A 12,810-nucleotide genomic window follows, 5' to 3' on the forward strand; every position below is an offset into this window, starting at 1 on the left:
TCAACAGAAAGAGAGGAATCACTGCAAGCAGGATGGATGCTGATACCTGATGTCGCTGAACTTCCTGTGTTACCAAGTACAGTATTGAAAAAAAAAAAGCGAAGATAACACTTTTGCGAATTGTTAGTAACGAAGGTGTGTGTGTGTGTGTGTGTGTGTGTGTGTGTGTGTGTGTGTGTGTGTGTGTGTGTGTGTGTGTGTAAGGATGTTGAACCCACAGACACTTGTGATGTTTGGAGGAGCAGCGCAGCAGGTGGTGGGGCAAGGGTTGGGCTCGGGTTACTTCATGAGAGAGAGAGAGAGAGAGAGAGAGAGAGAGAGAGAGAGAGAGAGAGAGAGAGAGAGAGAGAGAGAGAGAGAGAGACAGTTACCGGTACTTAAAAATTTGATCTTATCCATAGCTTAAATGCATATAATATAATTTGGAATATTGCTTACCCTTGTGGAATGGATGTGGAAGGGTTGCACCAAGACAACAAGACAAAATTCAGAACAAAGGTGTTAGAATTATTAATAACCCTGCTGTTACAAATTAACAACCTCCCCTACTATAGTAAGAAGGAATGTTGCCTCCATTGCATTATTTTACAGATACTTGTATGACAAATGCACAGACGAAGTTGCATCCATTGTGCCACCTCTCCATGCTTTTCCCTGTGCTACACGGGCACCTGGTAGCGCTCATGACTGGAATGTCACAATGCCATATTGCAGAAATTCCCCCCATCAGAATTCTTTTATTCTCCGAACTGCATCTCTTTGGAACTCGCTTCCCAGAGTTGTTTCCCCCAAAACTTCAACCTACAGCTGTTCAGGCCCAACTGTTAGATTTTTTTTTTTTTTAAATAAATACAGGACACCAGTAATCTGGTGAATTTTTATTCATTTTGTTTTTCCTTCCTCTGTTATGTTATTTAAAAAAAAGATGATGATGGCTTTTATTATTATTATTATTATTATTATTATTATCATTATTATTTCAGCAGCAGCTGCTGCTGCATATCAACATATTCCTAAAAGATAAAATGTTTTATGCTTTTATGCTTACCCGGAATATTTCCATCTTGATACTGGTGTATGTTTTCCAGATAATGGAGACTGTTTACAACCTCGTAACTCTGAGGAGTGTTTATGTGCTGTTTAAATCGTCTAACCGTGGCTATTACAGGTGTACAGAAAACACGCCAGCCATTTCACCCCGAGGCGTCTGTAAAAGTCAAACAAATCTCCTGGCTGTAGTAGTACTGAATAGAGCGTGATCGTACTGAAGAAGTTAATAAACAATTCCTAGCCATTTTACTGCTAGTCGTCCCTCCAAAGTTTTGAAAAATGGTAATAGGTATTAAAAAAAAAAAGTCTATCGAACTGGAGCGGTGAAGGTGCATTTTATCTGGTGAAGACTGGATGCGCCCGTGTGTGTGTGTGGAAAGTAGTGGGAGGGATACCGTGGGTGGCGGGGTGTTGAGGGAAGTAAGGGGGAGAGCTCAGGGGGATCACGTGAGCTGGGGCGGGAGACGGGGTGGGGGTGGAGAAGCGTTGGGGGAAGGGGGAGGGGATTACGGGAAGTGAGGAGGGAGGCTGGTAAGGAGGGAAAGGGGAAGGGGGATGACAGGACCAGATGATGGGAAGGGAAGGGGATTGGGTAGTGTGGGGAAGTGGGAGGAGGGAATCACAGTATAGGGAAAGGGGGATGACGGGAACTGGTGAAGGGGAGAGGTGAATCACAAGACCTGGGGGGAGGAGTAGATGACGGAAGGTGGGGAGGGGGGAGAGGTCAGGGCAGGTCACGCGGGCAGGTGAGAGCAGTGGGGATAGGAGGGGCGGGGAGGGGAAGGAGAGGGAAGCGGTGTCTCTCCCTTTCTTTCCACTAGCCTTCGTACCAGTATTTTTTTCTGATGTCTTCTTTCCTCTCTTCTCCCTTCATCCACTTCTTCCATTGTCCCCTTCTTCCGTGTCCCAGTCTGTCTGTTCCACATCACTTGTCCCTCTTTAAACCTCTCTCCCCCTTTCCCCTTTCCTCACATTTCTCTCGCTCTCTCCCTCTCTCTTTTCCTTCCTTCCCTCCACACTTTCAGCCTCTCTTTCTCAAATCTTCCCTCCGGTCACTCTTATTCCGTGTCTCTCCTTTTCATCCTTGCATCATGCTCGTTTCTTCCCATTCTTTTCTCCTTCCTCCATCCTTTCACCCTTTCTTTCCTTCACCGACTACTTTGATTCACCTGTCTTATTTTTGTAGTCCACATGTTAGAGTTGCCTAGTATAGGATAACTAGTTTACCTTAGTTTTCATTCCTGATATTCCTTAGATATACTGTAGTCTTATCACCGTCTCTCATGTCCACTTCCTCAACAATTCGTCTTCACGATGACGTATTATTTGAGTTTATTCTAGTTACCTTCTTAGTTTATTTAATTAAGGCTGTACACCTACTATAGTCCAACCTTTCCAGAAAAATCTCTCCTGAGCCTCTCTCCCTGTCTTTCTTCCTTCCAGTTCCCACCTTCATCTTATTCTTCCTTCCAGCGTTTCTTCCTTCCATCTCTTTCTGTCTTCCACCCTAGAGACCCTATAAATACTAATTACACCCACCATCTTTCTTCTTGTAATTTTAATTTTGTTATGCATTTCCCAATCTTAATCCATTTCTTCCTTCCGTCCATCTCCTTCCTTCATCCTCTACCTTCCACCATCCTTTCACTCGTCTTTTATCACATCTCCTCCCCTCCTTCACTCTCGCCTCCCATTCTTTCAATTTTCTTCCATCGACCCACTCCAATCCTTCGTCCTCTCATTCTTTTACACTTCGTTCGCTCATCTCTTTTCCTTTCATCATTCCTTCCTTCCTTCCATCCTTCCCTCCAACGTCTACTCCCTTCCGTCATGTTTCATCCATGCCTCCAGCCACTCTGTTTCTTCTCTCTCTCTTTCCATAATTTACACTATATTTCACCCCTTCATTCTGCCCATGCTTTCATCCACACTCTGCCTCTACCCTCTCACTCTTCCTCCAGCCCTCCTTCAGTTCCTCCTTATATCCACTTCCTCTTTCATCGTGTCATTTTCCCTTCCGTTCAGTTCCTTCTTCCAGTAACGCTGTTTCTTTATCCTCTCATCCCTTCCCACCCCGCTCATCTTCCTACTCTCTTCCTGGAATCCCTGCCCTTCCTCCTCCATCCCATCTTTGCCTCCCACCTCCGTCTAATCCTCCTCCCCCTCCCTCTAATCCTCCTCCTCCTCCTTTCCAAGAGTTTTTTTTTTTTATTTTTTTTTTAGTAATTTCAGTATACTATCTATCTGTCTATCTGTCCATCTCTACCTATCTATCTATCTTTATCGATATATCTATATCTGTATCTATCTATCAATATTTTATGTATGTATGTATCTATCTATCTCTATGTATGTATATAATATAATGTATGTATGTATAAAATAATGGAATTATGCTGTCAGAACGATTCTATTCAGTTGAGGCAATACGTCTAGTAGTGAAAAGGCTATAAATAAAACTCATTAAGTCCTTTGCCACAAATGGTTGCCCCAGCTGAATAAAGTGGTGTGGCGGGAGGAGGAATGACACGAAATTGACGTGCCTGTAGGAATGGGTAAAACCGAGTCACTCGAGGTCGTTGGTCGGGGTAGGGAGTGGCCTAAAATCCCTCCAATCCTCCCCCCCCCTCTCTCTCACACACACACACACACACACACACACACACACACACACACACACACACACACACACACACACACACACACACACACACACACACACACACACACACACACACACACACAATCCTTTTCATCTATCCCTCCTGTTACACTTTTTTCCTCGACGTTTACCTTCATTTCTCTCCTCCTTTCCTCCTCCCCTCACCCTAATGCAGTCTATGAAGGAATAGTTTGACCTCAGTTGACCAGGAGGCTGCGTGGGTTGACCTTGAACTGGACTTATACTAATGCTAACACGCTACTATCCCTTCCCTCGCATACTCCATTACGCCTTTCCCCGCACTCTCTCACATCATCCCTTCCCTCACTCACTCACTCACATCATCCCTTCCCTCACTCACTCACTCACTCACTCATTCTCTTCCCTCGCTAATGCATTCACTCCCTTCCCCCACACCCTGCCCTCCCTTTCCGTACTTCCTTTCTCCCACCCTCACTCCATGCATCACTCCTCCTTCCCTTTCCTCACTCACACTTCCTCCCTCCCTCCCTCCCATCACAATCTCCTTCACTCCCTCCCTCCCATCACAATCTCCTTCACTCCCTCCCTCCCATCACAATCTCCCTCACTCCCTCCTCCTCCCATTCACTCCCTAATTTCCAGCTCTCACTTTCCGCATTGCTTTTCCAGTCATATCTTTCTCATCACCGTCTACTAAGAAAACTACCTTGCCACAAAACGCAGTAACTTAGAGGAAAAAAACAAATCGTCAAGCTGTACCATTCCTGCACATCTCAAGACAGTGTGGTATTAGTGCCTAAGTGGTGACATGTGAGGGGTATGTGGATGTCAGGGAAGGGACTGACTAATCTATGGCCAGAATGGAATACATGGAAAAATAGTGTTTTCTGTTAGTTTTAAGGTCGGCCGCGTGGTGTGCATGGTAGAGAGAGAGAGAGAGAGAGAGAGAGAGAGAGAGAGAGAGAGAGAATTACCGTACCTCACCTCCTTCCTTCGCACCCCCACTCTCCCTAGCTCCTTCCCTCCCTCCCTTGTCCCCTCCCCCCCTCCCTGTCATAGCCCGTAGCAAGTGACTTCTCTTCCTGCAAACGCTTTTTCCTCGCCACCTGCCCTCCCCAACCCTCTCATTATCACAGTCTTTTCTCTTTACCTCCTCCTCCCCCTCCCCTGTGTCCTCCAGTGGTGTTGTTGTTGTTGTTGTTGTTGGTTGTGGTGGTGGTAGTGGTGATGGTATGTTTGGAGTTCATGCCTGTAGTGGTGAATGGGTAGTGTTTGTTGGTAGTGTTGTGTTGGGTTCAGTTTCCTTTGCCTTTGATGAGATTGTTGTTGTGGTTGTTGGCTCTGGGTAAGGGTGGGTAAGTTTTTTTTTCGGTTGTAGTTTTTAGGTTAGGTGGTGGTGGGAGTAATAGTAGTAGCAGGTGTTTTTGTATCGTTTGCCGCTGTTTTTGTGGTTGGTGATGCTGCAAGTCGGTCTAGCGGCCTTTCTAGCCTGAAGACTCGTTTTTATTTACAACTTATGACTAGTTTATTTAGCTTAGATTACCCTCGTGTCGAAGGGATTAAATAAAGGCTGTCTCTAACTCGGGAGGTAAGCTGAATGCTCGGAGATAGTAGGAGTAAGATAAGAAATACATCCTCTGGCCGAAGGAATTAATATATTTTGTGGTGGTTAGTGGGAGGTTGAAGTTATTATGCTGGTGGTGATGGTAGGTCGCTGGTGGTTGGCTGTTGTCGCGATTGTGGTGGGGATGGTGGTTGTGGGTGTAGTCTTTTTTTGATAGTCGTGGTATTGATAATAGTTGTGGTGGTGGTAGTTTTAGTGGTGATGGTATTGGTGACGATGATAGTGGTGGTTGAGGGTTAGTTTTTGGTGGTGGTCAAGATATTTATAAACGGTGTAATGGTGGTAGTTTTAGTGGTGGTGGTGGTTGTGGTCGTCTTAGTGGTGGTGGTGGTGATTGTGGGAGCAGCCTCTGTGGTGGTGGTGGTGGTGGTAGTTTGTTATTGTTGGACTGGCTCGTGATCAGCTCTGACTTTTTGTAATTGGTGGTGGTAGTGGGTGTAGTCTGGTGTTGTTGCTCGTGGTTTGTGGTAGGCGTGATGGTAAAGCTGTTGTGGTTGATGGAAGTTGAGTGTCTGGTATTGTTGTCGGTGGTGGTTGCTGGTGGTACCCCTCTCATGATGGGACAACTTTAGTGTTCGGTTCAAGAGTCACAGGAGCAGACGGGCATGTTTTGTATATGTGTAATAGTAAACAGTGATGTCGCTGGTTCGGTGAAACATACTGTAGCGTACTTGATTTATGTTTAACTTTATATATTCGATTTTATTCCTGAATAAATGAAGAAAGAGGCCTAATGGGAAAGATGAATGGTCCTGTGTGTGTGTGTGTGTGTGTGTGTGTGTGTGTGTGTGTGTGTGTGTGTGTGTGTGTAATAACGCCCCTGTTTGTACAGTGTCTCACCTGCTAATGACAGTAATTAGTGAGAGGAAATACACCACCCTGTTATTTTCTGTTCAATTAGCGTTCAGTGATGGATCTCGACGCCTTTCCTTGCCATTTTGATGTTTCCCGTTATTTGTTAACCACGACAGTACGATGATGTCATTTTGTTTTATTGTTGCAACTCCAGACCAGGACACACACACACACACACACACACACACACACACACACACACACACACACACACACACACACACACACACACACACACACACACACACACAGCTCCTGACAACATTCTTGAGTTTGTTTGTGCTCCACGTACATAAGATGTTAGAACCAAATCTCATTAATTGCATATCAGAAGGATGACGTTTTCCTGTTTATTCTTGCCTCTCGATACTGTTTATTTCATGCAAGGAATTATGTACCATTAGGCTAACCATCAGCAATTTCTATGTATAATTATTAGCTACGTAACGAGATATTAATTGTGTATTTTCTACCTTATTACGTATGTTTAATATCCATGTTTACTGTGTTCTGTCGCCTACCCTTATAATTATATTACCATTTCCGTGTTTAGCTACCCCGTATTTTCGTATTTCAAAGCTATTACTTTTACTGACCTCTCGAACGTCAGTACTAAAGTGTGTGTGTTATTTAAGGAGCTGCTGGGTGACCATGTGTCGTCTACTGAGCCCCTGTCTTGCCTTGACCCCTTGGACACCATCTTCGTCAAACACGTCAGACCCGGCTCCCCCGCTCACCTCGCTGGACTCAACACAGGTATTTATTTAGTTACTTATTTCCGAGCATTTATTATTTGTTTTTATTTACGAGCATTTATTTATGTATTTAACGAGCGTTTATTTATTTACAAGCATTTATTTACGAGCATTTATTTATTCATTTCTTTATTGCAGACAGTCATCATTACAAGTCAGGGATGTGATCAAAGGATCAGAATTTGTCCTATACAAATAACACTGTAATTTTGGGAACGTTGAAAAATTAAGTACCGTATACTGAAAGGACGGACATTTTCTCTGTAATTTACTGTAGACTCAAAATAAGTGAGAACGTGCACAAAATTGTCATAATGAGGTCATAGTGTAATTAGGGTGACACTACCGAACAAAGGTAGGGATTAGTCATATAGTGGTTAATAGTAATGTAACCCAAGATATAAGAATAGACAGTCTAATCCGAAGGGAACATCCCAGTCCTCCAATTGTGTGACTGTAGTTACTTGAATTTAGCTCATAATTCGGAACAAGTATCTGTCTGTTCGGTTGATGGATGGAGCAAGTGGCAGTATAAATCAAATGGATAAAATCTTCAGGAAACGTGGACAAAGCACCACTAGAAATTGGGCTTACGGTACCCAGAGATAACACAGGTAATACTTAGAAAGTTCAAGAAACTAAGAAAAGAAGATAGATGCTCGTTAGTATTAAAGACGAGAGTTGTGATATATGAGGTTTGACTGTGGTGGTGGTGGTGGTGTGAGTGGGAACTGTCAGTGTCTGGTGGGGAATTGTTAGGTTTGGCAGTAAATTTTGATGCTTTTTTTAAGTTGATGGTCAGTTGCCATAATATTAGTTTTGTTATTTACTATAATTATCAAAACGAAAAAAAAAAACAACGGTGTCATAATAATAATAATAATTTAGTTAATTTTTGGTAGCTGCCGTACCATGAATATATTGTCACTGATTTTCGCTTCTTGTATTCGGAACAGGTGCAGTAAAGGTCAGCAGTTTTTTTTTACACTCTTGCAACTGTCAGACACATAAAGAGGTCTTGTCAGATAAATTCTTTCACTGTTTAGGATTGTTTTCTCTCCTAACTAAAATGAAGTTTATGAGAATTAACAGAGCTTAGCCTTGGCTGTTTTAGGAAGAGTTATTCAGTAAGCTCATCTCATGGGGATTGGGGTATTCCTGCATGAGTTCTGAATCCTTGACTTGTAAAGAATTATTGATCACGACTGCAGAATCACAGTAGAGTTGTATGTAATGTCCGCATTTGATTTTGTGCTGTCGTGTTTGCCTTGTGGACCCAGTACGCTACGTTTCTGAGTAGGATACGGTATACATAAGATTGAAATGAGATGATGATGATGGTGATGGAAAGAATACTTAGATTTGCAGTCACTTTGTGTATTTTCATGAAGTCAGTCGGCTGTATAAATAATTCTGTTACTTTGCGCACTGTTCGTTGTAGTGTCCAGTATTTCATTGTTTTAAGTGCTTTTGTTTGTAGACTTTCAACCTCCTTATGTTATCGTTAAACTTATTCTGTAGATGACTTGTTTTTGTCCAACTGGTTAACGTCATTCTTCACGTGTCTCTTGGTTTTGTCCTCAGGCTTTTTCATGGGCACGTCTCTTGGGGCTCGGAGCAGGTTGAGTTTATTTGTGTGTCCGAGTGAATGGTTGTTTATGTAAATTGTGTGTGTGTGTGTGTGTGTGTGTGTGTTTCAGAGTGTTTGACTGAAAAACATTTAAGTGTTTGTATGTTTTTGTTTGGGAGAGAGAGAGAGAGAGAGAGAGAGAGAGAGAGAGAGAATTGTTTTTCTCGTCTCATATTGGATGCTCATCTTATCTCTGCTTACTCTCTCTCTCTCTCTCTCTCAAACACACACACACACACACACACACACACACACACACACACACACACACACACACACAGATTTGTTATTTTCCTCTCACATTGGGTGCTCATCTTGTCCCTGCTTACTTTCACAATGAGTAAGAGAGAGGGAGAGAGAGGGGGGGGGGGAGAATTACCGGTTATACTGTTATTCTCATCTCTTCCTCCTCCTCACTCTCGGTCATCACCCCCCCCACCTCTCTCTCTCTCTCTCTCTCTCCTTTCACATTCATCGCTCCCCAACCACTTCATTTTAATGCCTGTCACTGTTGTTGTTGCTCTGCGGGTCGGTTAGTCACATTTACTGTCACCTAAATAATAAGCAATGTCTTTGAAATTCTTTTGCCGATTTTGGGCCGTGTCTGATTTAAGGAGTTTGAAATTCAGTGTAAAATTGTTTTATTAATATCCGTAACTAAACATTGGGTGGAAATTAGGGCGTGATGACAGTCGTGATGATGATGGTGATGATCATTACATGTCGATGTAGATGTGGATTAAAATACACTGCGATTTTTTTTTATTGATTTATCTAAATAGCTATGTAATGGAGAAGAATATTTTGATCATGACTGAGGATATTTATGTTCTTGAACTGTGTATGTGCTCGCATTAGATTTTTTTTTTTAATGCTTCATATTTACCTATGGTGATGTCTAGTGTACTGGTGGTAAAGTTTAGATAATTAGAAATTTGAATTCATCCTTTTTGTAGTGTGTGAACCAAACATTAATTTGCTTTGAATATCGATAGCAATGTATTTTAGGATTACCTGTATTAGAATTCAGAGCTTCCTGGTTATCAGTTTACGTATATATCATTAATCAGCATTTCATTAAACCAAGGATTTCAAAGGCTTGAATGATGAGTGGTTCTCGTAGTTTTTTTTTGTTTTTTTTTGTATTTCCTCTTTAGGATCCTGCCTACTCCATTTATAATAGTAAAATATTAAATTAAGGTGATGATGATGAATGATATATAATTGAAACCAAGGATTTCAAAGGCTTGAATGATGAGTGGTTCTCGTAGTTTTTTTTTTTTTTTTTTTGTATTTCCTCTTTAGGATCCTGCCTACTCCATTTATAATAGTAAAATATTAAATTAAGATGATGATGATGAATGATACATAATTGCATAAATTGAGTTAGTGTAAAAATAATTATCTCAAATGACATATACCCAGTACTGTAGAACAGAGGGTGTTCAAGTTCAAATAGTTTGTGCAGTAGGAGGCAGGAAGTGTGGTGGTGTATGGTGTAGTGTGTGGCAAAGTGAGTGGTGTGGCTGTGTGTATGAGAGAGAGAGAGAGAGAGAGAGCAGTGAAATGTGCTTGGTTCAGCAGCATGTCTGTGAGTTGTGTGGAAGGTGTGGCAGTGTGAAGTCTGAGATAGATGTGGTAGTGTGAAGTTTGTATGAAAGATGGGAGTGTGAAGTGCAACTCTGTGAGGTGTGGAATCGCCTTCTGTTGTAGCTACGGAGGCTGATATTTGAAAGAAAACAGTTCTTTGTGGTAGTACATTTTTTTTTTTTTTTTTTTTTGTCATTATCATGACAAACAAGTTAAGTTTCTAGCCCTTGATTGTACGAGTTTTTATCCTGAAGCAGCCATTGTGAGTTGCATAGTATAAGTTCAGTACATTATTACATATGTCGAGGCAAGTGACATGTGGTGTTCTGTTGAATGTATTTCAAGTGTAGAGTGTGGGTGTTGTGGAATTGGTTGTGTGTGTGTGTGTGTGTGTGTGTGTGTAATGGTGTGTGTTTGAGGGGAGACTTGTGAGAGTTTATGTACTTGGTATAGTTTGTGGAAGTGCATTGCACTGTATTGCCTAAGAGAAAAATGCTTCCTCATTTATTTAGTTATTGCATGTTGCAGGGGACCGCGTGGTGAGTGTCAACGGTGAGAGTGTGGGGTCCAAGAGTTACCAGGAGGTTGTGGCTTCAATACATCGCTCACCGCTCACCCTACAACTCCTGGTGGTGCCACGGGAACAAGACCTCCTCCAGCAAGTTAGTGTTCAATCTTCCTAGTATTGTGTATAGTTGTATTTAAGTAAATTCATGATTTGCACCATGGAACAGGCCATTGATCTTCAGATGTTGTGTTGATGACTCAGTTGTATGAATAGTGGACAGTGCAACATAATCTTATCATTACATTTTGTTAGTATCATTTATAAAAGCCCCAACATGCATTCGTGTGTCAGCCTTGGTTGCTTAGTGATGACAGGATGCAAAGAAGAGATGGCATGGACTGTAAAAGCTTGGAGGAAAACACCAAGTGCATTACAGGAACTCAGGATTTATTTGTTCTTTTCCTGTTAGGGCTTCTAAAGGAACAGGGTACTGGTACAACATTATTAATGCTAGATAACAAGCTAAAGAGGTTCACTGCTTGTTAACAGGTGTGCCAAAGGTTTGACTAAGACAAGAAACCCATCATCCTGACTAAAATCATCATCATCATCATCATCATCATCCAATCCCAAATTGACCTACAGAAGTGTAGGTTCCCAGGACTAGGCTACTCAGTCCCAACATTTAAGGCAGTGGTAACCAGTCTCATTTTCCCCTTAGTGACATACTGAGGGGGGGAGAGGGGGAAGCAGATTATCCCTCAAATGGGAACCCTTTCAGGCACCATCCAATTGGAGCACCTTAACCCTTTAGACCATTAGGCATCATTTGGTTATATGGTTACCACCAAGCATAGTAAGTGGCTTCATGGACTACAGGAAACCACCAAGCTTGTCAGTTAGTGTAGAATCACCTAGAGAGAGAGAGATTAATTCCATCCATCCATCCATCCATCATCCAATCCTACATTGCCTCGTGAGGAGCGAAGGAGCCCGGGGCTAAGCAGTTGGTCCTGACATTTAAGATGAGAGGGAAGAGAGAGTAATTACTCATTGCAATAAATGCAGCTTCTAAACACTTATGACTGTTCACATTACTATACCAATGGTAGGTGGTGGCAACCATTGCCTTTGGTTCCTTCTTCCCCACATAAAAAAAAAAAAAAAAAAAAAAAAAAAAAAAAAAAAAAATCACTCACTTGATGTAGTGCTGCCTACTTCTTCTTTTGGTAATCCTCCTCTAAGTAACAAGCATAATGATTTCCTGTAACCCAGGAAACTATTTTCAGCATTGGGTGGTAACCATAATACCAGGTAATGGGATGATGTGGAGCCTACTGTGGTGCTCCTGTTAACTGGGTGGACAGACACAATTGAGACATCCATCCAGGAACCAAACCTCCACTCACTTTCCCACACCTTGCCACAGCAATGCACTGTCACTGCCAGGGAACATCAGCTCACTGCACAGGCCTGCCCCACAGGGTGTGATTTCTTCCTCACAACTGATGTGTCTGTTTTACCATACAGACCGGGGTTGATCACCTGCTATTGCTACATTACTGTACTCTCATGTTTGATGAACATAGGCTGTGAAAAGATTCATCTTCAACAATCCTGTTATCAGACTCTTGTTAACTAGCAGAAAACTTGTTTAGCATGTTTATTTGACCGAAAAAGACCTAGGACGAGATTGAGTGTAACCTCAGGCACAAGGGACTGAATAGGGAAGCTGCCAGAGATCGAGCAGCATGGAGAGCTGTCATTAGGTGACCAAGGCATGTTGGACAGAATGTTAGAGAAATAAAGAATTCAAGCTCTAACCTTTTTCATTGTCCAACCCATCAAAAAGTGATGTCTTTTGTTTTCTCTGTACTGTAGAAAACACTCATTCGTTGAGAACTGCAGATAATTAATAATTTATCTTCATAGCTTCAAATAATGAGTGAATGAATGAAACAGTGGTGTAACATGTCTGTCCCTTACTCTTGAGTACCTTCCTCCTAATGAGATAGTTTTCTGGTGGATGTTGGGAGGTTAAGGGTGGAGTTTTGTACTGTGCACTGATATAGTGCATTAGCACTTCTCCTTGAAGGGAGAGTAATAACTAGAACTTGCTCTTCCCCATGCAAGTGAAGTACTGTAATATAAAGG

At 42.1% G+C, this 12,810-nt stretch overlaps 1 protein-coding gene across 1 annotated transcript in view; it reads left to right on the forward strand.

Moving 5' to 3' along the window:
- Positions 1 to 10,684: 10,684 nt before the first annotated feature.
- Positions 10,685 to 12,810, forward strand: part of RhoGAP19D (Rho GTPase activating protein at 19D) — a 250,530-nt gene continuing 248,404 nt past the window's right edge. The window contains exon 1 of the mRNA XM_080272825.1: positions 10,685 to 10,810. The gene's annotated coding sequence lies outside the window, so the exon portion shown is untranslated. The remainder of the gene's footprint in view (positions 10,811 to 12,810) is intronic.

Source organism: Coenobita brevimanus, chromosome 6 (assembly GCF_032717465.1).
Source record: "Coenobita brevimanus isolate Jiangsu-jjx chromosome 6, ASM3271746v2, whole genome shotgun sequence".
Classification (NCBI taxonomy): Eukaryota; Metazoa; Arthropoda; class Malacostraca; order Decapoda; family Coenobitidae; genus Coenobita; species Coenobita brevimanus.